Source organism: Calonectris borealis, chromosome W (genome assembly GCF_964195595.1).
Source record: "Calonectris borealis chromosome W, bCalBor7.hap1.2, whole genome shotgun sequence".
In the NCBI taxonomy this organism is placed as follows: domain Eukaryota; kingdom Metazoa; phylum Chordata; class Aves; order Procellariiformes; family Procellariidae; genus Calonectris; species Calonectris borealis.
In genome coordinates, this window is record NC_134351.1 from 2,198,444 (window position 1) to 2,223,808 (window position 25,365).

A 25,365-nucleotide genomic window follows, 5' to 3' on the forward strand; every position below is an offset into this window, starting at 1 on the left:
GTTACACTTGATCTTTTGGGCTACGCAAATTAAGGTCATGGTTGGCTGTGCAAAGTGCCTAGGATTTCCATCTCAAGAGCCTATGGGAGTTTTGCTAGCAGCATTCAGCTGACAAACATATGTATTCTCTCACTGTGATATTACGGGATGATTTTTTTCCTTCTCCCTTAATTCATTTTGTCTATAGAAGGATATTCTCTCTTCCATATACCTCTAGTAAGATTGTTTGATGTTTTTCTGTGTAAGTGATTTTTGAATGGAAAAATGGATTTCAGTAAAAGGGACTTGCTTTCTCAGTGTTTAACATATTTTAATTAAAGAAAAAAAAAATCCCAATATTCCTATGCCTAAATATTTTGCTGTTCTTAATTTTAATCATTAAATATTATTAAATACAGACACTTGTTATCAATAGAAAAGAAGTGTCATCCCTGGCAACTGAAGGCTCCCACTGAATTTTAAGTGATACCAGCTTGAACTTCTTCCTGAAATCTAGGGAACTCATTTACTTTGCCAGAACGTTCTTTGTAGGTAACACTTCTCTTGCACAGTGGCTAACTGCTGTCCTAGAAAAGTTGTGGTTTTTTTTTTTTTTAAAAAAAAAAGCCCTAAACTTTACTGATGGAGAAGGAGGAGAGAATTTATTTATGATGCTAAGTAATAATTAAACAATCTGTGTGTGACTGTGTAGGGATGGGCTTTTTGACTCTTTCACACAGTATTTAAGAAGTAAGACCAAGGACTCACCCAAGGTGCTTGATCAGTTGCCTTGAGGTCCATCTTCCATTCCTGAGTGCGTTAAGCAAGAACAAGGCTTCCCTCTTCAGGTAGGTATGCATCCACTGCTTGCTTTCTGCAGATGGGAGAGTCCAGAACTCGCAAAACTCCCTGTCCCTCCCAGGAGAGTGGTCTCGTTGGCTGCAGTGGGCTTGACCAAAGCCACTGATGCTCCCCTGCTCCCAGCACAGGTTAGGGAGGTTTAGACTGGACATTAGGAGAAATTTCTTTACTGAAAGAGTGGTCGGGCCTTGGAACAGGCTGCCCGGGGAAGTGGTTGAGTCACCATCCCTGGAAGTATTTAAAAGATGTGTAGATGAGGCGCTTAGGGACATGGTGTAGTGGGCATGGTGGTGTTGGGTTGACGGTTGGACTCGATGATCTTAGAGGTCTTTTCCAACCTTGATGATTCTATGATTCTATGTCAGCGGGCTCCCTCCTGGGATGGCCCCTGCAGCTCTGCATGGAGTCATCCCACCAAAACAGCAGGACTTCCTTCTGGCTTCACCTAAGCAGCCTTCCTACACCGACCCGTCATGGTAGAATTGTTTCATGCAAGCTTTCACCTTCAGGTATCAGACAGGGTTAACTGTAGTGCTTGACTACACTAAAATGTCATTTAATTCCTAATAAAACACACTGGCTGCCCCATCCCCGCTCCCCGAACAAAGCCTGCTCCTTCAGTGCTGTTCATGACCTCCCCTGAGATGGTGCCAGTGCGTTTCCCACGAGCAGAGCTGCGGCCCTTCGGGGTCCTGGAGGAAGCCATGCCAGCTCGGCTTCTGCCTCTGCAGCAGCAGGTGTCTGCAGTGAGCGCTTTCCTCCTCGGGGATTCTGATTATGGTGCTTACAAAGGGGAAAAAAAAATCACAATTTCCCCTTAGGTGGAAAAACCTCTTGGTTTCCATTCCGTGTTACTGACTGTGCATTTCTGGAGTGGTTCGCTATAGAATAGGTCTCTGCATCACACTGAGAGTATTCTTTCATTTTTGGCTGCAAACGCACACTCCAGCAAAGAAATTCTTCTGTGCCATTTATAATTTCACAGTTTCAGCCTGCTACTGTGCACTCTGCAGCAAGTAAACAATGCTATTTTGATAAAGAAAATAATTAGCTACCATTGCTAATTATGCTAATCTTCTTCTGGTGTTGTCACATTATAATAAAGGGGTTTGACAGTTTTGTGCTTCGCATTCAGTTTGTGCAAAGCTATTATAACTTACCTTCCTTTCTGTACTAAAGACAAAGTTCTTAAATATAAGAAGGAGTATATAAAAACATTGCACTATTTAGAGGAAGAGAATTTTTTGTGGCTATGTATGGCCCTATTCTGATGCATCGCTGTGTTGCTAGATGGAGATACAGAATCAAAAACAATCTCCAATGTGATAAAAACTTCAAGACTGATGTGTTCCAGCCACAGGCATGGACGCGGAGGTGTACAGAACCTTTTCACTTTGCTTTCCTACCCCTGTCCCGTCCTCCCCCCCACCTTCTTTTTTATTCATCTTTCTTAACACAGTCCCCACTAGAAGACATTGCTGCAGTATACACATAGGTGCCAGGCATGTACATTACAAATGCCAATGCTGTGGGTCCATGTAACAAATTGCCAGTAATCTATACACTCAGTTGTAAATATCATTACCATAGGCAGGCTTGAACTTTTGCATTTTAGCTGCTATCCTTATTAGTGCACAGGGAAGCACTCTATTACTTTATTTATTGTATTGTATCTCATTTTATTTATATTTTATTAATTAAATTTTTTTTATGGAGGTTTTGCAGGCAGTTAAAGGTATCCTGGGTGTCACAGGATAAACAGGAATTGTTCATCTTGACAGTATTGGTCATCTTACTGCATTTTTTCTTACTTCATGAAGTTCCTATAGAGCTCGTGTTCTTTGATCTTATTTTTTGTTTTACTACAGATGACTGAAAAAATAATCCTCTGTCTATGGCTTTTAAAATGGTTTGGTTGAAATAGCCCAGAGAATGCTCAAATCTGAGTTAGAACTAGCTCAACATTTCAGAGAGTCCAAAACTCCAAGATGTCCTTTCCTCCTCTCGCCTGGCTCTAACAAGAATTGCTATGACCTTCCTGAAATGGTGGAAGGACTAATTGATATGACAACATATGAGATTACAGACACAAAGAAAGACTTTACCAAAGGAATCCAGTGGTGACTAGTCATCTGAACTAGAAGTTTCACAGTTTCATAGAATCACAGAATGGCTTGGAAGGGACCTTTGAAGATCATCTAGTCCAACCCCCCTGCCATGGGCAGGGGCATCTTTCACTAGGTCAGGTTGCTCAAGAATAGCTCAAAATAGAAGGCGGATTCTCAAACAGCGCTAGCAACTAAAAGTTGTTAGTTTAATGAGTTAAGTGAAACCAGAACTGAATTTTGCAGGTTGCTTATCCTCCACAGCTCAAGATGTTACCATTTTCCATGCTCCCTTTGACATTACAAGTATTGCTATTAATGAGGACTTTTATGTAGGTTTTGAGCAGTGAGGGCACTTTTGTACTCATGTGCCTTCTAAATGACCATACACAGAACCTTGCTCTTTGGCTCTGTTATTCTCAGAGGTAAATCTTTATATTATACTTGGAGTTATTACCTGTGTTCCCTTCTATACAGTGACATTAGAAAAGTAATTCAGTAAATGAGATGTATGTTATTCTAACGGATGCTTTGTTTTGGGGCAGATGGGAATGAACAGTAAAGCATCATGATCAATTATAGCCACAGAGCTGAATAATTAAGACAATTTTAAAACATCTCTACCTAATTTATAAGAGTAAGCTTACTACTGAAATTCTTTTTCTCCTTATGTGTGTTGATTTGTTTAGGTAGAGAGCTCCATTTGCCAGTATAATGGACATGGGCTCTGCTGGAGTGATAAAGCAGAATATGAGATTATATTTACATTTAGTTGATGGCAACAAGCTTTAGCGGTTGTTTTTCTCTAAGCATCTGTGAATTGGACTGTATTCATGCAGAAGAGATAGTCTGTCATTTGCTTATACAAACTCTGGGTTAAGTCTTGCTCCTTTTTTTTTTTCCTTTAATTTGTGCATTATACTTTCCCTGTGGCATTTCTTGCTCCCACTGAGTCTTTGTGATATACATGCTGGATGTTCACAGCCCAAAGACAGTCACCATGCAAAAATAATAGTCTTTTTTTAAGACAATTGTTGTTTTTAGGGTGTTGGAAGCAACATCATCAAAGTATGAATATATCTAATAAATAATCATTTAGCTACTGTACATTTCAACCATAGAGCTCAATGTACTTTCCAGCAGAGAGTAATTGTCTTTACTCCTGCTATACAGACAGAGAAACAACACCTAGACAAAGAAACTTATTTGCTGAATGTCATCTGGCAGCTGAGAACAGAATCTGGGACCTATCTATTGGCCTACAGTAACCAGTTATGAGACTTACTATGTATATGTGTGTGCTCTTTCTATTGGAAAACCAGTTACAGTTGAAACTATGGACTCTGGGAATGAATGCATTTCCAGATTGGTTTCTCTGAATCCACGTGGTCTGAGCTAGCTACATGCATACGTAGCAAGAAGCACCCAGCAGCTCTGAAGAAAGACCTGGATCAAGAGGGAAATACCTTGAGTGAGATAAGTGCCATAGTACTGCTGCCAGCAGCAGTGCAGACATGCATTAGAGCTATTGGGAGCAGGGGGCTGGGGCAGTTATTTTTGAAGCCATGTGAACTAAGATGAGATAAATCTGAGCCTTCACTTTGGCAACAAACATATGTCAGACTCCCATCCTTGCAGAGCTACTGTTGGGGCTTATCTGCTCAGCCTGATCTGCCACATCAGAAGTGTTTGCAGAAAGAAAAAAGCTTAATTTGCGAATGAACACTTACATACCATTAGGAGTTTATTTTCAATCTCAGCCTCCTCACTGCTGGGAGAAAAGGACCAACTGGAAGGGCCTTTCTGCAAATACCAAATCTTCTTCCACACTTGCTTTGCAGATGCGCGTATCCCCTGCTAACTTCAGGGTAGATGAGCTGGGTGGAACACAGACATAAGGGTCTGATTATCTGGGAACGGCAAGATAGTTACTTTGGAAATGCTGTTAATTACTAATGACAATCGCCCTTTCTACAACGTTTCCAATGTATTTAATGCGATCCACAGATGTAGAGGAAACGCACTGATCCTAATTGCTTAAATCCAGACACAAGTTTTAAGGTAATTTAGATGTGGAAACAGAAGCTGCACAATTTTCCGTTTGTTAGGAGAGATAAAAGTGCTTCTAAATAATTACTCAGTTCTGTAACTGCTATTTTTCCTCAGAGAAATTGAGGTACTTATGTTTTTAAAAATAGATACTCTTTTCCAAATAGTTATGGTAAACTGTCTGAGATCTAAAAAAAAAAAATAGAAACCTTTAAATCAGAATGATTTGTTATGTTTGCATTTTTGGGGGAAGGTTAATGAACCATCTGACAGAAAGCTAGTGATAATTAGACTGCTGAAATCCCCTCCTCTCACTGGCGGTGGTTTAATAGGAATAGCAGTGCCTTGGAAGAGTACTCAGCACTGGAATTTTGCCATTTCTGGGCATCTGTTGCTGGTGGATGCCATGTACTTTCTCAGAAGCTCCTGTGAAACTTCCCATGAGTCCATACTTCGGTTGTGTAGCTCCCAAAGTGAGCTGAAGTCCAACTAAGATACTCATTGTGTAGCTCATAACAATTCAAGGGTTGCTGCTATGTGATACAAAAGAGGCCGAGAAGAGCGGTCAGTGCCCTTCAGCATGGGAACGGACCCGAGCTGTGCTATACCAGTGCTTCCATCCTGTTACTCAAAAGGCTGGTGTCTTTTCTGAAAAGATCTCGCCTGACGTGATGCTCAAGTTACCCAGCTCCCATTGTATTTTCTTTTATGACCCAGACTGAATTTCAACCCTTGAATAATATCAACAAAGCAGCAGAGTACAGTAATTCTCCAAAACCTATAGATTTTGTAAATTATTGTAAGAGTCCAGTGGGAATCTGAACAGGTTTCAACTTGTCTTCTAGATGTGGGAAGTTCAAATGCTGTCTGTGATGACTTGGGCTGGATTGCCTGACTGACTATGAGTAACGCCCAAAGCGCTGGTGCGTTTTGAGGAATATGTTCCAACTTTGACAACAGCTGAGTGCTCAGTAGGGCAGCAGTCACAGGGCCTGAGCAGGAACAGCAGGGCTTAGCCAATGGTTCAAAGGACTTGCCAGAGACCACGCTCATGGCCTGCCCTACAGCCCTTTCTCCTGGGTGCTTGACTGATGTGATTAGTCTGCACAGACTCTGCGTTATGAACCTTGACACGGCCAAGTAGTGACCTTCTGGATTGTTCCCTGTAGTCATCCAGAATCCTTCCCTCCCAAGAGAGTATTTGGATGAATGCTTGTGAATGGAAACTCATCTTTCCTCTGTGCTGATCTGTCCTGTCCAGCGGAGGAAGCAGCACTTGATCTGTTGCCATCTGGATCCTACCTGCTTGCCAAAGAATGTCCTGAGGCTTGTTTCCAGTCCCATGAGCTCTCTGGCAGAGCTACGCTGACCTCATGCTTTATTTTCAAGTATACGTACTCTCTGTGGCAGGAGGAGGACACGCACAACAAATGTGTGTTACTTAAATGGTCTGATCCTTTAAATGATATTGTATGAAGAGAAAAGGGAACATTATTCTGCCTCTCCTGATTGCGTCTTAGTTTCTCAGGTGTATCACATAGTCCCTAAACAGTATTTATTATTTGGGAAGAATTAGATTTTGAGTTATAATGATTCATCTGCTTTGTTGCACTTCTAGTGTTTTAACTAGATTCAGAGAGAGAAATGAGGTAAGTGACTGACAAAACAGCCAGCAGTTCAAAACACAAGACGACTCAGAACCTAAGTTCAAAACTGGTGTAGACATACCCTAGATTAAAAACCAGGATCAGCAAACACTGCGTTTTAATGAGCGGGTTCAAGCTCATATCCCTAAGGCTATGTCTGTACTGCATAGAATCAAGGCGTGAAATATAATGGGACATAAATCCTCTTTGAATGGAGGCCCTTCTGCCAACCTGAGTTTCTTTGGGAACTATTTGCGGATTAAAATACTTTTTCAAGCCTTTAGAAAATAAACCAGTTACATATGTTAGGCATTTTTATATGGAGCGATGCAATCAACCTCACAGGGGTGGGTTGCCAAAATTTTCACAAATCCCCTGGTGAGTAGGGGTTTGGGTTTTGACTGCCTCCCTAATTTAGTTTTGCAATTTCAGTTGAAGGTGGCTTTCTTTACTGCCTCTTCCGAAATGTGAGGTAGAAGTTCTCTCTCCTGTTTGCTAGTTTCCACGGTAAACAAATAAAAACCGAGGAGTTTCTTATTACAGGTCATTTTTGAAAATTTGTGTACTGACTTGTATTTGCACGAGTTTCTCTCTGTAATAGAGGAGCATAATCAATATTTTTTTCACCATGTTTTGAAAAGATAATTTTAAGTCATTTAAAGAGCCTAGATTTTCAGCTAAGAATAAACACAAATTGATTGTTGGAGATATTGAAGAGAATAAACTAAAATTGGAGCCTTTTAGTGTATCTTTTTTCAAGACTAGAATAAAATAGAAGTCCCAGTAGAACATACCCATGAGCATAACATTTTCAAAGTGCCAGTTCCAAAACATTACCCATGTTATTTTCAAAGGGATTCCTCCTTCCGTTAGCAGAGGAACATTATCATTACAATCCAGATAGCCATTTAGTTCAAGGAACATAGTTTAAATTAATAATGTGTATTTGAGTTCACTTTTTGAAGAGAGGTCAAAGATTTGTAGAAGTTTTTGCGGAAAAATAGGCAAGACATTGTTCCGGGTAGGTAAGTCATCAGTTACCCTATGTGTTACACTAGTAATGACTAGATCTGTAACATCTTTATGAATTTTGGACCACAGTGACTGTATTGTATGGAGTGTTTCAGAAATAGCACTATTTTACTCCAACCTGAGTTAGATTCTGCTGTGTCCACTGTTTACTTGGTCTGCTGCATCTCCATGGGTCTACCTCCTTTCCTTGCAGACCAAGGAGATATTTATGCCACAAACCTAAACTGCCAGTCCAAATTTCCATAGGACATCCACTTTTAATAGTCTCAGAAAACTAAGAAAGCCTGGAGGGGACCATCTCTCACCCCAACCTAGATGATAGAGCTACATTGTCAGAAGTCCATCTTATGTCTACACTAGTAAACTAAAAGTGCTTGAAGACACTCTCTGGTCCTGGTCTTTGGCCAAGTGGTGTGGAACAGCACACATCCATTCTGTGAAACTCTTTGGCCTGCAAAATAAGACAGCTTCATGCAAGTTGTCTGTTGGGAATGGTCCTTGGCTGATGCGAACTCCCTGATTATGCCTGGAAATATTTTGGAGGAGTAGTTGGCCTAGGATAGAGCTGAGCCAGGGACTGTGCCAACGGCTAACCATATGGGCAATTAAGTTCCCGTGCCTGGAGACATTTAATTTCCTGGAAGAGACACAGACACAGTGAGTTCAACAGTTCCAGATTCCAGTAACCCTCTGTTAGCATGCACCGTAGCAAAAAGGTCTAGGAAATGTTACTAATTATCCAGAAGTGCAGATGATTATTTGCAGAGACACTGACAGCAGAAATCAAATTTGATTCTATAATGTGTTCTTTTGGGTTTCTGCTCCATGTATGTATGTGTATATATAGATGAGGCTACTAGGAAAGGTGGTGAAATGAGTTGTGCCTAGAACACTGCACATTTCCCCTCTACTTTATTCACTTTCTAATAAAATACCAATCTTTTTTTCCGGATAGCTTATGGGCTGAGCTAGAATCAGGGTGTCCCAATCTAGGTAAGAGATGCAGGTTGTCCAAACTGCTTGTAAAGATGGTAGTGGTGGAGCATGCCTATGATTTTTGCCTGCATCTGAAATGGAAGAAAACAAGATTTTTTTACACAAATGTGCTCACTAGGGAATCGCTGCATTTTCATTTGTGGGATAAACATTTGATGTGCAGTTCATGGCCACTTCCTCTGCTGTAGCCCATGCTATAGTAATGGATACATGATATGTTGTGACTTATTCTTCTGTGATTCTTACTCAAGTCACTGGAAAACTGCAAGCAATGCAGAGCTTCTGGTTGACAATACTTAGTAAAGATTTCTCCATCTACATCAGAAGACTGAAAGCTTTCTTGATTTGTGAACACCTAAAAACTTCCCAGTGAAGACATAAACATCTTCAGAAATAGCATAAATATAGTTTGCTGTCTGGCAACTGGCACTTTGCCTTTCTTAACCACCTTGGAGGAGTAATAATTGAGTGATCCACAGATTCTTGGTGTCTGCAAGCCTTGGGATGAAAAACATGAGCTAGGAAGCCTTGAGCAACCTGCTGTGGCTGAGCCTGCTTTGAGCTAGGGGATCTAAGAGGGTTGAACCAGATGATCTCCAAAGGTCTCTTTCCCACCTCAGCTATTCTGTGATTCTGTCTTTACCTGTAGTATTTAATGTGCATTCTTTGTGCAGAAGGTTCAAACGCAGAGAAAAAAGTTTTCTCAGGCAGCTATGTGAGATAACAGATGTTTAGGCAAAAATGTAAAAAGGTTGGAATGGTTTTGGGTCTTCCTTTAATGAGAACAAAAAAGTATTTTAAAGCAGGGACTACATCCATCGCTTTTCACTGCTGAGTCTCTCAATGGGGGAATGAAAGGTAGAAAATGTCTATGTGCAGATGGAAATTTAGAAAAGCTGCTGAATTTGATACATATCCACCTACCTTATGCAGAAAAAAATTAATATACTCATTGGAAGTAACCAGAAGGTACTACATTTTGGGTTTGTGTACATATTGCTTTGGACTAGCCATAACTCTTTCTTGCAACAGAATTAGATACATTTAGACATGGAATGCCTGGGAAATATTGTAAAAACCTTCTTCAGTGAGAATTTATACATGTTAGTGAGCCTCTGCAATTGTTATGTCCATCTGCTGTTATCTATACTGAATTGCAAGGGAACGCCCACAGAATTTTAAGCAGCCTGTGCCTCTCTTTATCTTTGCTCTCCTTTACACACTGTTTTGAGCTCCAGATAATTAGGGGGAAGGTGTAAGCTATGAAGGAACATAACTTTGTATTTATGATTCTGATTTACCAGAATCTGTTTTCTAGAGTGTATTAGAAGCATAACCTACCGAAACGCACATTGCGTGCCATTAACGGGTCAGTTTTGCTGGGGACACAGAATCAAGAATGGACATTTCTCTGCAGTCTCGGTGCACTGACTGTTAAGAAATTTTAGTGTTGTCAAGTTGTAAGTGGCAACAGTAAAATTTTAAAAGCAAGAGACTTGTGTACTGCAGAATAATGGAATAACATGCTGAATAACTTTTTAGGATTTAAGATGGATCTCACGTAATCTGACTCTGGGCATATTAGGTGTTTGTCTTGTCTCATCACACTCTGCTCATTTTACAGCCAGTGTAAGAAACCAGGCATGTGAGGAGGGTGAGTCGCCCACAGAAGTCCACCCCGTTTGCCCTCTGGCAGTACCAATTTCTTCCCATTGATTGCAAAAGCTGCATAGCTTACACTTAGTTCTGACTTCTAGCCTGATGTTCAATCAATGTTGACTTTTTTCCCCTCTAGAGACAATAACAACAATATCCAAATCTGTAAGAAGAAAAAAAATATTTTCAGTGAGAAGCAATTAAATGTTTGCTTTTTGATATTTTTCTGCTTATTTTTCAAGAGAAGAAATAAGGTGTTTAAATTAATCTCTGATTTTTAAACTCCTTTTCTATTTGTGTGTTGGATAGTGACCACCTAAATTCCTTAAAACGGTTTGGAAAACTTACCAATCCCTGAGAACTAATAACGTATGGGTAGGGATACTTCCCCCTAAAGAGGGAAATGGATGCATGCCACGCTCCTTCAATGCGATTACAGCTGGTCTGCAGAAAATCTGCATGGAGCTTCTTTGTGAATAACGGCAATCCATCCAGACCTGCCTGCAAAGATAACTCATGGGTTCTTAGCTGGGTGTAAATATGCTTTGTGCGGATTTCTTCTCCTTACGTACCAAGCAGGCATTTCCAGCCCTCAGGTGGCAGCAGTTCAGGCTATGCCCGTAACCAATAGCTAGGATCTCGGAATCACACGCCCCAGCACAGGAGGCTTCTTTTTAGCTTTTTCTGCTTCCGTCAAGGGTTGTGGATGGGGTTTGGGTTTTTTTTTCTTTGGTTTGTTTATTAGAAATTCCCATTTAAGAAATTAAATCAGATTTTAGGCAGGAGGTTAGGTGATGTAAGAGCCTTTTAAGTTTCTGCTATCTCTGGTTGTGCCATCCCTATACAGCTATTGCAGTTGAAATCTCCACCAGTGAAAAATACTCACTAGGAACATGTCGTGCTGAACTATTTATGGTTTCATTACCCCATCACTGTTTTACAGGGACTCTCAGAATGTCTAGCTTTGCTCTGGGTTTTCAATGTTACTCAAAGAGCTTTAATATGTTGCACTATGAAACTCTACCAACTAAATTTTTATTAACCTGTAATGACCATTCAAAAAGGAAAAGATTTGAGAGTTTTTTGTGGTTGAAGAGCTTCAGGAAACACTTGACCAATTTCCTGGTTTTCAATATGATACGTGGTGCAATTCCAGATTGCACAAAAATCAAACCACCCCCAATGCGGGGAAAAAACCAACACAAACACACTGAAAAGCCCAGTTAGTAGCCTATTTATCAGAAATATTTTTTTATTTGATTTCATCTTACTTGTCTTGTTGAATTTCTCTCAGTGAAACCTATTTTCTTTCTTGGTGAGAAACAGACACAGTATTAAAACTTTCAGTTTGTTTTTGCAATATATAGTTCAGGTTAATATGTACCTGCCCCTTAAAGCTCTCCATCTTATATGACCTGTTGGCGACAACTTTTCATCCTCAATTCTGCTGCCTAAGTCTGGGTAGCATCAATTCATTTTGTACCTCATTAATCTTTTCAGTGAAATTAATTTCTTTGCCTTGTTGAGACCTGCACATATAAGGAATGGATAAAGAATTCAGGTCCACTTTCACTGTTCTTCTGTTTATCTAAATATCCCTTAATTTTTTGGGTGAATAATATGTAGACTTTTAAAAAATTATGATTGAAGCTGTTTCAGTATTTCTAACCCAAGCGGAAGCTGTGAATAGGAGGGAAGTTTTCCTTTTGTGATGCCCAACTTTCAGAGGGGACGGGGGAAATTACTTGTTGTAAAACCTGCTCATGAATTTTGCCCCTCTGCAAAGCATTTAAGAAGAATTCATACCAATCTTCAGTTGAGTGTGTGTGTGTTACAGACCTGCTAAAGCTGCATTTTCTGCCTGGGGTGGTTTGCAGAACTATTCATTATTTATGTTTTATGAGGTGTCACCACTCACATTAATTTTTTTCTTTCTCTCTGAATAAATAAGGAAAACATTTTTAAACAACATGATAAATGATGGATAGTGATTGATGAATAATAATGAAAATTCTTTGGACACCTAGGCTTGCATGGGAATTAGTGCTGATGTGTTCCAGTCAGGAGCAGCCATTCTCAAAGATCTCTGCAAAGTAACTTTTATTCATATGCACATATTCACAAATGGCAAATAAAAAAGAACAGAATACGGTTTAAAAGAATACCCAAGAGAAATATCAAGCAGTGTGCCTGAACACCATGTCTTTTAATATACATTTCAGTCAGCTCCAACATTTAGGTATCTTAAATACATATCCACAATTCTGCAATATCAGCTGGCCTTCAAAACCTTTTGAGACCTGCCAACAGCATGGTTCCTGCTGAGAAGCGTGAGAAGCTCAGGAGGTGCCTGAGGAAACACTTCAGTATCAGACAATTCCTTAACAGACCCACCTGCCTGGAGCTGATGGAGAGAGCTGCAGAAAAGGAGCCCTTGTCATACATGATAACGCAACTGATCCTGTAAAATTCAGCAGCTGCCCTACGTACTTTTAAGTGCTGTTTACACCCTTTCCGTAACTATTTGCACATAAATTGCAACGCTTCTGATTTGTATACCATTCTTCTACCATTTTCTGAAGCCCACAATGGACCAAGTCATTGAGCAAGTTATGTAAGGAAAAAAAATATACTCGTATTCTTTTACGACTCAAGCCAGCCAGTCAGAAATTTTGTTGCTAAATTCATAGATATTTAAAGTCAGAAATTTTGGAGTATTTAATTTGAAAGAGAAATTGATGATAACATGAGGTGTCTGATGTGGTTCTACTTACAAAAATACATCACGTCTCACCCTTGCATACACAGTTACAGCTCATGCTTCCCTGCACATTGGTCTTTCAGCTAGTAGACACATGACAAAAGTAATTTCCCTAGTTTTCTCTTTAGAGAAGATAAAATGTCTTATTTGAATTGTGCCTTATAATTCCCCATATCTGTCTGGGTGCTGTCCTGTTTCTTATCTCCTCAGTGTACTGCTGATGATAGAAAGATCCAAGTTTGATGGCAAAACCCAGTCTCCTAAGGTACCTTTGATAATCCCAACCTGGAAATTCAGTCCAGCTAGGCATCAGTAAACCGGGCCCTTGCCTTTTGAACTTGAGTCTCCTCTTCATGTAAAGGTATGCCTGCGTTGTACAGTTCTAGAGGTTCTGCCAAGAAAGAAAAGGGGTTCCCTTTTTCCTTCCCATAGTTCCTGATCCTTGGTTTGCTCAGACTAAACACACAAAGGATTGGGTCTAGACTTGACCCTCAGGTAGACCTCAAACACTTGACTCTTGCTCCTGGAATCCACTTTTTCTCCCCATCCTCCCAAATATTTAGAATACAATGTTAAACTGAATGTCCGAGAAAGAAATTTTTTTTACACCAATGGAAATACATGGATTTAACAGCCTCATGTCTCTTCCTAGTGCTGGGACAGAGTTAATTTTCTCCATAGTAGCTGGCATGGGGCTGTGTTTTGGATTTGTGCTGCAAACAGTGCTGCTAACACAGGGATGTTTTAGTTCCTGCTGAGCAGGGCTTACACACAGCCAAGGCCTTTTCTGCTCCTCACCCCACCCCACCAGCGAGCAGGCTGGGGGTGCACAAGGATTTGGGAGGGGACACGGCTGGGACAGCTGACCCCAACTGACCCAAGGGATATCCCATACCGTATGACGTCACGTTCAGCATACAGAGCTGGGGGAAGAAGAAGGAAGGGGGGGACGTTTGGAGTGATGGCTTTGTCTTCCCAAGTCACCGTTATGCGTGATGGAGCCCTGCTGTCCTGGGGATGGCTGAACCCCTGCCTGCCGATGGGAAGCAGTGAATGGATTCCTTGTTTAGTTTTGCTTGCATGCGCGGCTTTTGCTTTACCTGTTAAACTGTCTTTATCTCAACCCATGAGTTTTCTCACTTTTACTCTTCTGATTCTCTCTCCCATCCCACTGGGGGGGAGTGAGCGAGCGGCTGGGTGGGGCTGAGTTGCTGGCTGGGGTTAAACCATGACACCTGGACATTAGGGAGTTACATACAGTGCAGGAAACTGTTGTAAATGTATTGTCCTACTGCTCTCTAGCTGAGTTCTGCATCCTGCCAACTTTCCAGAGAATTGCACAGTTCCCTGCTACTGCTCAGTTGGATCAAAGCTTTTGCTCTCCCTTGCTGAGGAAGCAATCCTGCTCTTGCCAGTCATATTACTGATCACTTCATTTTACTCTTCTAAAAGTGAGATTTATTTCTTCTCAGTGTCTTTCAAGAAGCTTCCAGCTCTGGTTTTGTTTTGTTTTGGTTTTTTTCATGTAGTAATGGCTTTTGATTTTTGTCTGTTGCTTCTGTTTTTGTTTTAACTCTTTTTGACCACATTTGATCTTTGCAAACAGTTACATCATTGCCTCCATCTCCTTTCATCAATGATCCAAATTCAGTCCCCTCCCTGGGATTCCAGTCCATGTTAAAGAATAACACTCTTTGAGTAATGTTATTCTTTATTTGGATGATTAGCCAAAATCTAAAGAATTAAATGAAGATATCCAACGTCTTTTAATTTAGTTTATTTAAAAATGTGTGAGGACATATTCTGCTGAGAACACCACAAACAAGTTAACCACTGCATGACCTCAACTTCTGAGATGGAGATGCTGGGCAGGAAAACTTGATTTTCTTTCCAAATTTATTTGTGTATCTCTTAGTCATTCACATAAAACCATATCTACTGAATTATTTTAATTTTATCTAGGCTTTTAAGAAAAATAATCACAGGCTAAATTACTTTATGCAATTAGAAGTGTCTGAAGGCTTGCCTGCTCTTCAAATGTAATTAATGTACTAGCAGCCCATGTGCCCCCTTGTCTCAATGAACCAGCTTTACATGTCATGTTACTGTTGAGAAGGTTGTGTTACTCCAACAACGGGTCAAGTGCCAAAGTGTCCTTACAGATCATTCCTTGCCACTTCTACAAATCTGGACAATCAGTAGTTTACATTTGGGTTTTTATTTTTTTAACTGGAAAATGTATTTCCCCTAAATTTAGCCTAATAGTGCACAACCGACAATTGTACTAATAGCTTTTAACAGCTTTAGCATTTAGTATTTGAATCCTTATTTTCATGGAGTTAGTGGGAAAGAAATAGATATGCACAATTCTAATGCATTGATGTTTCAGCGGGGCAATACAAGAACTGTTTCTCTTTTGTAAAAACAGGTATGTTTTATGCGGGACTTGAATATTGTTCTTTACATGTCTGCTGGAGCTCTGTGTAAACTCTGATGATTTTCATAAGCTTGGAAAACTCTTACTGCCCAAGGTCACATTCTGCCTTGATCGTTCATGGCTGTACAGTTGTTCTACAGACCTGGTGCATTTTACAATCCCAAGCTACGTCTGCCTCGGCTGGAATCTGGCCAATGCAGGTGACATTAACTGTCTGGTGTTAACATGATGCTAGCTTTATACCGGTACCTAACTGTGAAAACCAATAGGCTGAAATGTGTGCTGAAAAATCAGTGTTTTATCAGTCCTCTTAGCCATAGATTTGTCTGACCATGTCTCATCCCCAAACGCAGTGCAGGTCATCACCAGCAAAATCCTGTACTCAGCAATGTCTTCATCCATTCGCATGGGTCTGCAAAAGCTTGCTGGCTGCTGTTCCTTGGCAGTTCTGATTTTGAGTGATGAAAAACCATTGCCCAATTCATGAACTCTATAAACCCATGCATATTTATAGGAACTGTTGTAGTCGCTCTTGATATTAATATATTTCAAGGCAAATGATCCTTAGGATCATTGATTTTTTTTTTTTCCTTTTTTTTTTTTTATTTTTTTGAGAGCACCACATTTGCATGAGGTACAATACATGATGAAACCCTGGCATTCTAAGATTATGGCAGTGATTTGTTTTCCTGATTATTGTTCAAATAAGAACATGGACATGAATAATTATGTCTTTCATCATTCTTCTCTTGCTATCGTAAAAATGTACCTGGACCAGGGGAGATTGGTATCTAAAGATGTATGGCCTTCGAAATAATACCGATGGGGATATAGATTAGTTAAATGATTCTCACTACCTTTGGTGCAAACCATGAGAACCCTCAGCTGCTTTCAGTAATTGTGGGAGATGGAGAAGTAAATGAATAAGTTTTCCATCAGTGAAGAGGGAAAAATAGATTTTGGCTAACCTCAAATGGGTGCAGAAAGCAATGAGAAGGCATCTTCTCTAATAGTTTGCCTTAGTAAGCAGAAGCACCGTGGCTTTCAGTCCTAATCTGGTGCCCATCAAAATCAATGGGGGCCATTCAGACCTTCCATAACAGGACAAAATGCTCAGATTCTCTCTCAGGCTATAGAAGCATATGCACATGAATATGACGTAACTAAAGCAGAAAGGTACTAAACCAACCAGAGTCCTACCCACCCTCCTTGGGAGCAGTTCTCACTCCTGAGAGCTGCAGCAGCTCCTGGTGGCATGCTGGGTCTCTGTGCCCACTAGGAAGTTAGCTCATTACACAGCACTGAGGTTTAATTAAGGCCAGAGTTAAGTGTGTAAAGGTATTTTACTTTTTTTTTTGGTAGAGAAAAAGTCAGAAATAAACAATTAACACAACAGTGTTAATTACTACACAACATTCAGCAGAGCAGAATGGCCTTAAGCAATTCATAACATTGTATAAACATGATTTTATAGCATTTTTTCTTACATGTAAAATATTAAGATGCAGATTCTGTGTGTTGCAAAGGAACTTGATAGTGTGTGAAATTAAAACTACAGGCAGTTAAATTATTGATAGAAATCAAATAATACATTTTTGTAATTGTAAACCACTTCACATTTAGATGCCTTCTTTTCTATAAGAAATTCATTATGATGTGCCTGAATACATTTAGTGGAAACAATTGAGACAACTTAAATTCCCTGTCTAAGGAAAATGGATCCTGCATATCTCTGAAACAATCCGAGAAAACCCCACCAGTATTGTTCACCAAAAGTACAACTGAATTAAAAAAAAAAGTGAACGGGCTATCACCATGTGGCATCTGTGTTCAGTGTTTCTTGTAGCTCCCTCTCGTCGGATGCTGCACGGGCTCTAAATCCGGGCAGCTCCCCCCCTTATTGCAAGTGAAAGAACGAAATCTTTTCCAGCTTCTGACAGACAAAACATTTCTTCCTGGATCTCTGGGAGGTCGAGAGCTGGTGGTGCTAACAGCACAACTTGCAGTAAAATAAAGGTTTCTGCCCCCAGATAACTGACATTCAAAGTGGGCAAAACAGACCAACCCAGAGCAAATGGAGTTTGCTTTGTTTGTCTTGTTTTACGGAGTGGTCTACTGTAGGCTTTGCAGAAATAACCCATCACCGTGTCAAAAGGTTGAGATGGAATTTCAGCCCTTGTCTTACACGAGACTTCACAGCAGCGGTGGCGTAATACCAGTAAGTAGGCTAAGATAAAGACATCTCAGAGGGATTTAGTTACCATTTCTCTGGTGTATGAATAAGATTGAACACATATAAAATCACGCACTTCTGAAAAGAAGTTCTGAAAATGAGCCTATTAGCTCTCATCCAAACAGAAAAAAGAAGCTGAGATTTTTTTTTCCCGAATTCCCCTCCCTTCCCAGATACAAATCCCCTCTCACCTCACTTGGTACAAAGTTGAAACCATAATGTGCAAGATACTGCATGCACCTGCCTTGCAGGAACTCGGATGACCGGCACGGTTCCCTGCACTGCAAGTACAACAGCAATACTTGCTCATGCAGATCAGATGCACAGTTGCCTACATATGGTTTGGGAAATTTAGCTTCAAAAGTTTTAGAAGCTGCGGGCTTAATAAAAAAACCTAAATAATTAGTGTAGGTCATGCACTGATGTAAATTTACATGAGGGAGATGGAGATAAGTCTGCAAGCTACTCTCCCGTTCCTCAGAAGCAGCCTAACGCTGATACATTTTAAAAGGTTTGGCTGAATTCCTATATCCTTGTGCCAGCATAACTTCTTCCAATAAAAACAGAAATTTAATGGTTTTTTAAAAGGTCAGTGAGCCTTCCTAACTCTGTTATGTCCTGTAGTTATATCTAAATACATGTGTTATTTCTAAATAATTCCTCATTTTTAATTATGATTTAGTTATGATTTTCCCTGGTGCAGAAGAATATTAAGCAAACTTAAGATAGTGTTCAGTGCAATATATCACAGAAAAGACGTGCTCTGATGATGTGCATTTCTAAGTACTGCCACTCCAGTGATGCATTTCAGTGTAAGAATACAAGAATCGAGCTGAAAAATGGAGGGTATATATTATGTATTTGCGAAGGATCCTGATGAAATCCTAGGTGGAATCATTAGTTAAACTCAGCATCTGTCACATTCAGAGTAGGCGTGAGACACTCCTGTGGATGCTCCTGCAGCCATTTCTGAAATTTTGCAAAGGATCCTGTTTTCACTGGCCATGCTCATCTCTAAGCGTCACAAAGCCTTGCGTTCCCAGATGGTTTATAAATGTGTTTTTGAAAACAGTTCCAGGCAAATCTGTATAAGCTTTAGAACACATGAATTGTCACCATGTCAAATGACAAGTCTATATAACCACTAAATAGTAGTATCAACATCCCAACGTAAATATCCTAAAAAGTTTCTTTCCAAAGTCATCTTAAAAATCAGCACAAAACAATCTATCGAGTTTTTCACTGGAATACCCACCTAGATTGCCTTCTTAGAATATCCCCAATACGTCAGAAATAAGGCAGCTCTGTCAATCTGATGTATTGAAGCCAGAAACCAAAAACGTGCTGCAAGCATCCCGCATTTTTAACTCGCGCCCAATGTTTTGGATACAAGTACAAATTGGTTTTGGAAACCAATTGGTGTAGGAAAACCAGCTAGATAATGCTATTAGTGAGGTCTTAGATTCAAGGATTTGAGAAAGAAAAAAAGGAAAACTCCGCATTTCAGCAAGCTGATTTTGGAAAACTCACGTTTCAGGGCAGGGAAGCACCATCAGCCAAAAGGCCACGGAAAGCCCAGGGGGCAGGGGATGGTACGCTTAAGCAGCACGGACAGCTGACAGAGTCATCCATGCGGTGGCTTAGTTTGGAAATGATGCCCGTGTAAAGCTCAGCACTCCTTTTCCACAGTTACTTTTATCTTCCCAGAACCTGAAGCTTGAACGGTGGTATAAGACTTCGTGTCGCTAGGATGGCAAGTGAGGTGGTACTTATTTAAGAAAGATATGTACTGATTCTGTGTCACGGTATATCTCATATAGGATTTGGTGTTAGCCTCTTGCTGTTGTTATTCTTTAAACACTTTCTAGAGGTGAGATAATAACTTTTCTTTTATGTGTGCCTGAAGAATCTGAAGCGCTGAGATAGTGATAGCCAGTATAACTTAATTCCTAAAAGTAATTAATGAGGCTGCATTTTAATGAGCCTTTATATACAGTGCTGTGAACTGGGCTGTTTCATGATGCCATTGTTCTCAGACTGCTGGAGGGAAAAAAAGAAAGCAGAACCTGGGAAAATTAATTTTAAAATAGTACCAGCCCAAATAAGAAGCAATCTGTACATCACTTTGCATTTATTTTATGCTCACAGGTATTTTTGAAGCAAAAAAAGCAATTCCTTCAAAGTTCTAGTACAGAAAGGATTCATGAGGTTGTAAATTTCCGCCACAGTCTTACAACTCATCAGCCTGCTTTCATTCCTCTGTGCTTTAGTATTCGGTTTCCCACTTTCTTTGCAGGAATGCAAAACGGGGTCTGTAATAAGCTAGCAAGGCTTTTTTTTTTTTTTTTGTGGAATAATTTGGTTTCTACATCAAATCATTTCAGAATATTCATGCCTTTTGTAACTCTTAGATAATATCAGAATAGGGAAGAATGCATGGGAGAATAGTTTATGCCTCCTAAGGTTGAAATTTAATGAATAACACTATGAGCTTTGTCTGTTTAACGACTTACAAGTAGGTGTAAGAATAACATAAATGTATGTGCAATATTTTTATCACAGTGAAAACCCAGGGATTTTATTCCCAGCATAGATTATGGTATTGGTCAAAATGTAGAAAAATTTAGATTTTGTCCCCCAAATGAGTGTGGATTTTAAAAGATCTTACGGAAATTCTTTTCTGAGTTTTCATGACTTGTAATAGATAAAACTTGATCTAGAAGGCACTTACGTTCTCGTTTGTATTTGGATGAAGTCAGAGTCTCTCGGTAAAGACTAGTCTTTCCTTATCCAGACTGGCGAAAACGTCACGACAGCACTGACTCACCATTTCTGCTTGTGAGACTGAAAATGTGGACGAACGGACGACTCAAGAGGCTGAGATAGCATCGAACCTTACTCACAACTCAAACACTGGAACTGATTCACGTCTGTCTTCGAGGAATTATGTATTTTCAATTTAAAGCTCCAGTTTTTGGAAGAAATCAAAACTCATAGATTTGATCATAGGAGTCCTCTGGAGTTTGAGGAGCCACAGCGACAATCTGGATCCCTGTTTACAATCTGCTAGCAACGGCAGAGTGGCGTGATTTAATTTAACTCCTAATGACTGCAGACGCAGCTTCACTTGTAAAGCTTCAGTCATTTGACCAAGGTCCTGAGATGCAAGTTAACCTAATTCCTAAATGGCTGAATGGCTTTCTCTTTATTGTAATAAGTAATTGATGATATTTTGTTAGATGGAGATGGCTTAATTAAGCGGACTTGCACAGCTGTTGTTTTAACGGGGGAAAGAGTGGTTGTACTTTCTCCTCCTCTTCTTCCTCCTCCCCGGAGGGATGCCCACTGTAACGAACGCTCCTGTAGTCGTGGTTTTGCATATCGCTGGACAGGCAAAATCCCCAGCAGCTTAGTGCGTTCTAGCAAAAGGCTTTTACAGTTAACACTTAGTTTAAAAATATATTGATTAGAGCTTCACAGTACTGTTAATTTTGCTGTTTGCCATCCATGCTGTGATTTACAGAGACAGAGCTAAATGGTGTGCTGTCAAATTTGCCACTTTAGCAACACATTATTGTGTTTTAATGGCTTGAAAAGCATCTAAACAGAGTCCTGAATGGAAAACACAGCTTTGCAAGAGAGATATTGCAATGAAATATCTTGAAAGGCAGCTTTTGTGGAGTAACCCAGGTTGTTCTACAAATCAGACCATGCGGAGGAGTCATTTATTATCAGTTACAATTTGCTGAAGAACTGGCACTGTCTAAGGAGTAAACTCTACCTTGCAACTCCCACGTATACACCTCCCCTGCAAATCTGATATTTCTGAGAGCTGGACACCTTTCACTTCTGCAAATGCAGCCTTCGTGCATGTTTTGGAACTTTTTCTCCTAACTGTGTATTTCTTACAGCTCTCAGACTATGGAGGATTAGCTCAAAAAGAGCTTTCAGTCAAAATGGGTTTCTGAAGGAAACTGCTCCATGTAACAGCCTCCAGCAGCCTGTCAGAAAGGAACAATCAATCACCACCACAACAAATTGTGTTTATTTAGCACCCATCACAAAGCTATCCCTGGGCACTTGACAAAACTTTCTTGTTTATAGTACAGAAAAGCTGAGGGATCTGAATATGAATTTATGTAAATCGCCATCTACATTTCGAAACAGCTGTTTGCAACAACTGTTCTGTTAAATTGGTCTCTCTTTTGAATTTTTTGAGTTTAAAAGAGGAAGCAGATCAGAGTTTCTCTACCAGCTTTCCAACATGTTTGGAGTTTGGTGATAAAAGGGAACGAGTTTGAAGGATCTAGCCTTGGTAAAGTATAACACAAGCTTTTCTTCCTCCCCTGCTTTTAGCTATAATTTTCAAAAACATGAGCATCATATTGCTCACAAACAGCATGGTTTTTCCATCTGTGAGCCAGCCTGCCAAAATTTGTCAACATGATATTTGGAAACGCTCTGAAAAGCAACAATGACATTAAAGGCAGTTGAAGCACGGAGTAAGGGGAAGAGTGGGTGTAACTGGCTGGCAAACATCCTTCCCCGCTAAAGCACAGAGGGATTGTTATTGTATGAATGTGAATGGGTAGGGACCATTTGTGAAGAGTCTGTTGTGATTAAGCCGTGGATATTGCCATGAACAGAAGGCATTAACCTGCCTTTTTTGCATCCCTGCTGTAGCCATGCATGTCCCTCCGGCAATCTTTCTCGTTACTGTGCGTTACAGTAACCATACATCATCCTTGCTCAGTGTTTGAACTACTGATGGACTTCAGGCGGTCAGGAGCAAGCTCCTCCTGGTCAGAGGAACCCAAAGTCCTCTGTTCCCCTCTCTGCCACACGGGCTTCAGTTGTGTGATGAGTCAGGACTGTTTGGTCCACTGCTTCTCGTCTGGACCTATCCCGTTCCTCCTCCAGCACATTTTCCTGCAGGAGAAGAGAGGCTTGCTGGTGCTGTGTTAGCTCATTTGGATCATCTTACCAGACTTGGAAGCACGAGACGTTGAAGAATCCCCCTTTTAGACTGCAGGCACATACCCATGCTCTGCACAGCGCCTTTCCGCCACTCTGCTCAACGTGGGGCTATTTCATCAGCACAAGGGAGGCAGATTTTACGGCAGGATGCTTCTGAAGCACCTCTGCTACCTTTTCATTCTCTGCCCTGAGTGAAATGAATTGTCGGTGTTGCCATTAAGCATGAAATATCATTGGCGGGTTCATCGCAACCCAAATCTCGTGACAGAGAAGAGCCTCTCTGGTACGGTCCTTCAGGGTGGGATCAGCAACGGAGAGGAGGAGGGATGTGCGTCCCTGAGGCAATGTCAGGGAAGGGTGACAGAGAGCTCTGCCATCACACAAAGACAGTGTTTCAAGTGAGAGGGATTTATAACGCCTTTGTTGTACATATTTGATAGATTCCCTATGCCTAAGGAATTGAGACAAACTGAGACACACAGACGTGTACCTACGAATGTGGGTATGAGGTTAGATTTTCTTCTATAGATGTGCAGTTTGACTGTCATGGCAGCACACGATGTGCAATACATCACGCAAAGGAAAGAATGGGGAAAAGACATTTCACAAGCAATTTTTTCTTCGTTCTGTGGTTTAGTCTAACCTTATCTATCAAGAGTGGTTTCTGGTGAGGGCTGCACGTTCCTCTGCAATGCACGTGAAACTTGAAGGACTGCACAGATAGATTTTTACATAGACCAGGCTCAGACACGTGTATATCAATAAGCAAATAAGAGTCAATTAGTGCACTTGGAAGATGGAAATAAATAAATGTTTGAATACTGCAGTATAGTTGCCACTGCTGTGAATATCAACAGTAGATAAATAAAGCAACTTCTACTTACTTGGCTCAAGTGCCTTCTACACTGGAAAAATAAGGAAAAAATCAGGGGCCAAAAAAAAATAACTAGAATACCATTATTTCTTTCTTTCATGTGAATGACAATGTCATTCTGCACATGGGGACAAATTACAAGGTTATTGAATCGAAGTATGGTATTATTTGTAAACAGTGCCATTCTGAGCTCTAGAGAATTATAGGGGGGATTTTTGGCAATATTTAATGGCTTAAAAAAAGTGCTAGCACAGGCTACTGGACAGGATAAATAAGAGAATAGGCTTTCTGCTAAATAACAGTGATGTTATGGGCTCAGCATTGATTAGCTTCTTCTAATATTAACCACATCTAAAATACTGGAGAGGAAATACAAATACAATTACATTTTTCTTCTGTTTTGGAAAGATTTTAGCTTTGTGTTTTTACAACAGATGGTTATTTTAATTCACCAGAGACCTCTCAGTCATGTGAAAATTGTTTACGCTTTGATTTGCTATAACACACTTACTATTAATATTACAACAGTATTTCAGAGTATTGGTCAAAAAGATCCAAGCACTCTAAACTTCCAAACAAATGTTTACAAACTAAATATAGGAGTTAGCAGATGGATAGATGCAGTTAGGAAATCCTAGAAAAACACGAGACGACACAAACGCTAATGATCTCAATGCACCAGTAGCCTAACAACCACCATATTTTTAGTCTAATGTTTTGAAAAAGTGAGTTTTCTTTTAATTTAAATATTTGTTATTCAGCCTTACTGTAAATCTTTTGCATTCTGAACTTGATTTGTCTTGCTGGTGCTGCAGCAAGAGGAGTAAACAGAAGCACGCATCTGTGCAGGTACAGTGTTATTCTATAAAAAGATCTGTAAAACAAGGTAGACTGAATACTACACAGACTTATTTTGTAATGGTGACTGTGCCAAAAATTGATAAATTCTGTTGTTATGCACTCACAAATCTCAGCAAATGAGGCTGAGAAACATTCTGAGCACAGTGCAACGCGTTCCCTCTTTCTCTCGCCTCTTCTCGTGTCCTCAGGTGGGAATGAGACACCCAGGAGAGCTCTGGCTAACTCATCTCTTCCACTTTTAATGTGGCTTGAGGTGTTTCCTTTATACTTTTTGAAATCCACTTCTTTGGCAAGCTCCACCAAAGCAGCAATGACTTTACCAAACCATCCTTGAAACCCCTTTGGGCTGGAGAAGTAGTGTGAAGGCACTGCGGTGAGGACTGAGGCCCCTCACCCTTCTAGCTATAAAGAAAATAATACTAAAACTTTATTAATAAGGGGAAGTAAGTGGGGTCGGCAGTCTTAAAATCAGATGACTAATGGGTAAGTTGTCGCTGAGCACATAGCAGCATGGGGAATGCAAAGGGACCTGTGAAATCCTGCTCTCGTGCCGCTGTCCGAGGTGGGAAGCACCAATGAAGGGCTTTGGAGCTGGGGCTTCCTCTGTCCTGGATGACAGACTTCCCTCCGGGATCCTGGCTGAGAGGTGGGAGAATGACACAGCCCAGCTGTGGAAAGGCCAACGGCAGTCAGCTAATATCTAACCGTTCTCTTCTTCTCCTCTTTTCCCTTCCAGCTGGTTCTTTCTGATTTGAGATTTTCATTGTGATTATTGACCCGTTTATATATAGCCATAATTCCTCTGGTGGTGGGACTTATTATTTTGGGTTTAATAAGCTTTTAATTAAAATTTCTTAAAAGAGGGATTTTCTGTGTATCTGGCACAGACTCAGTATCA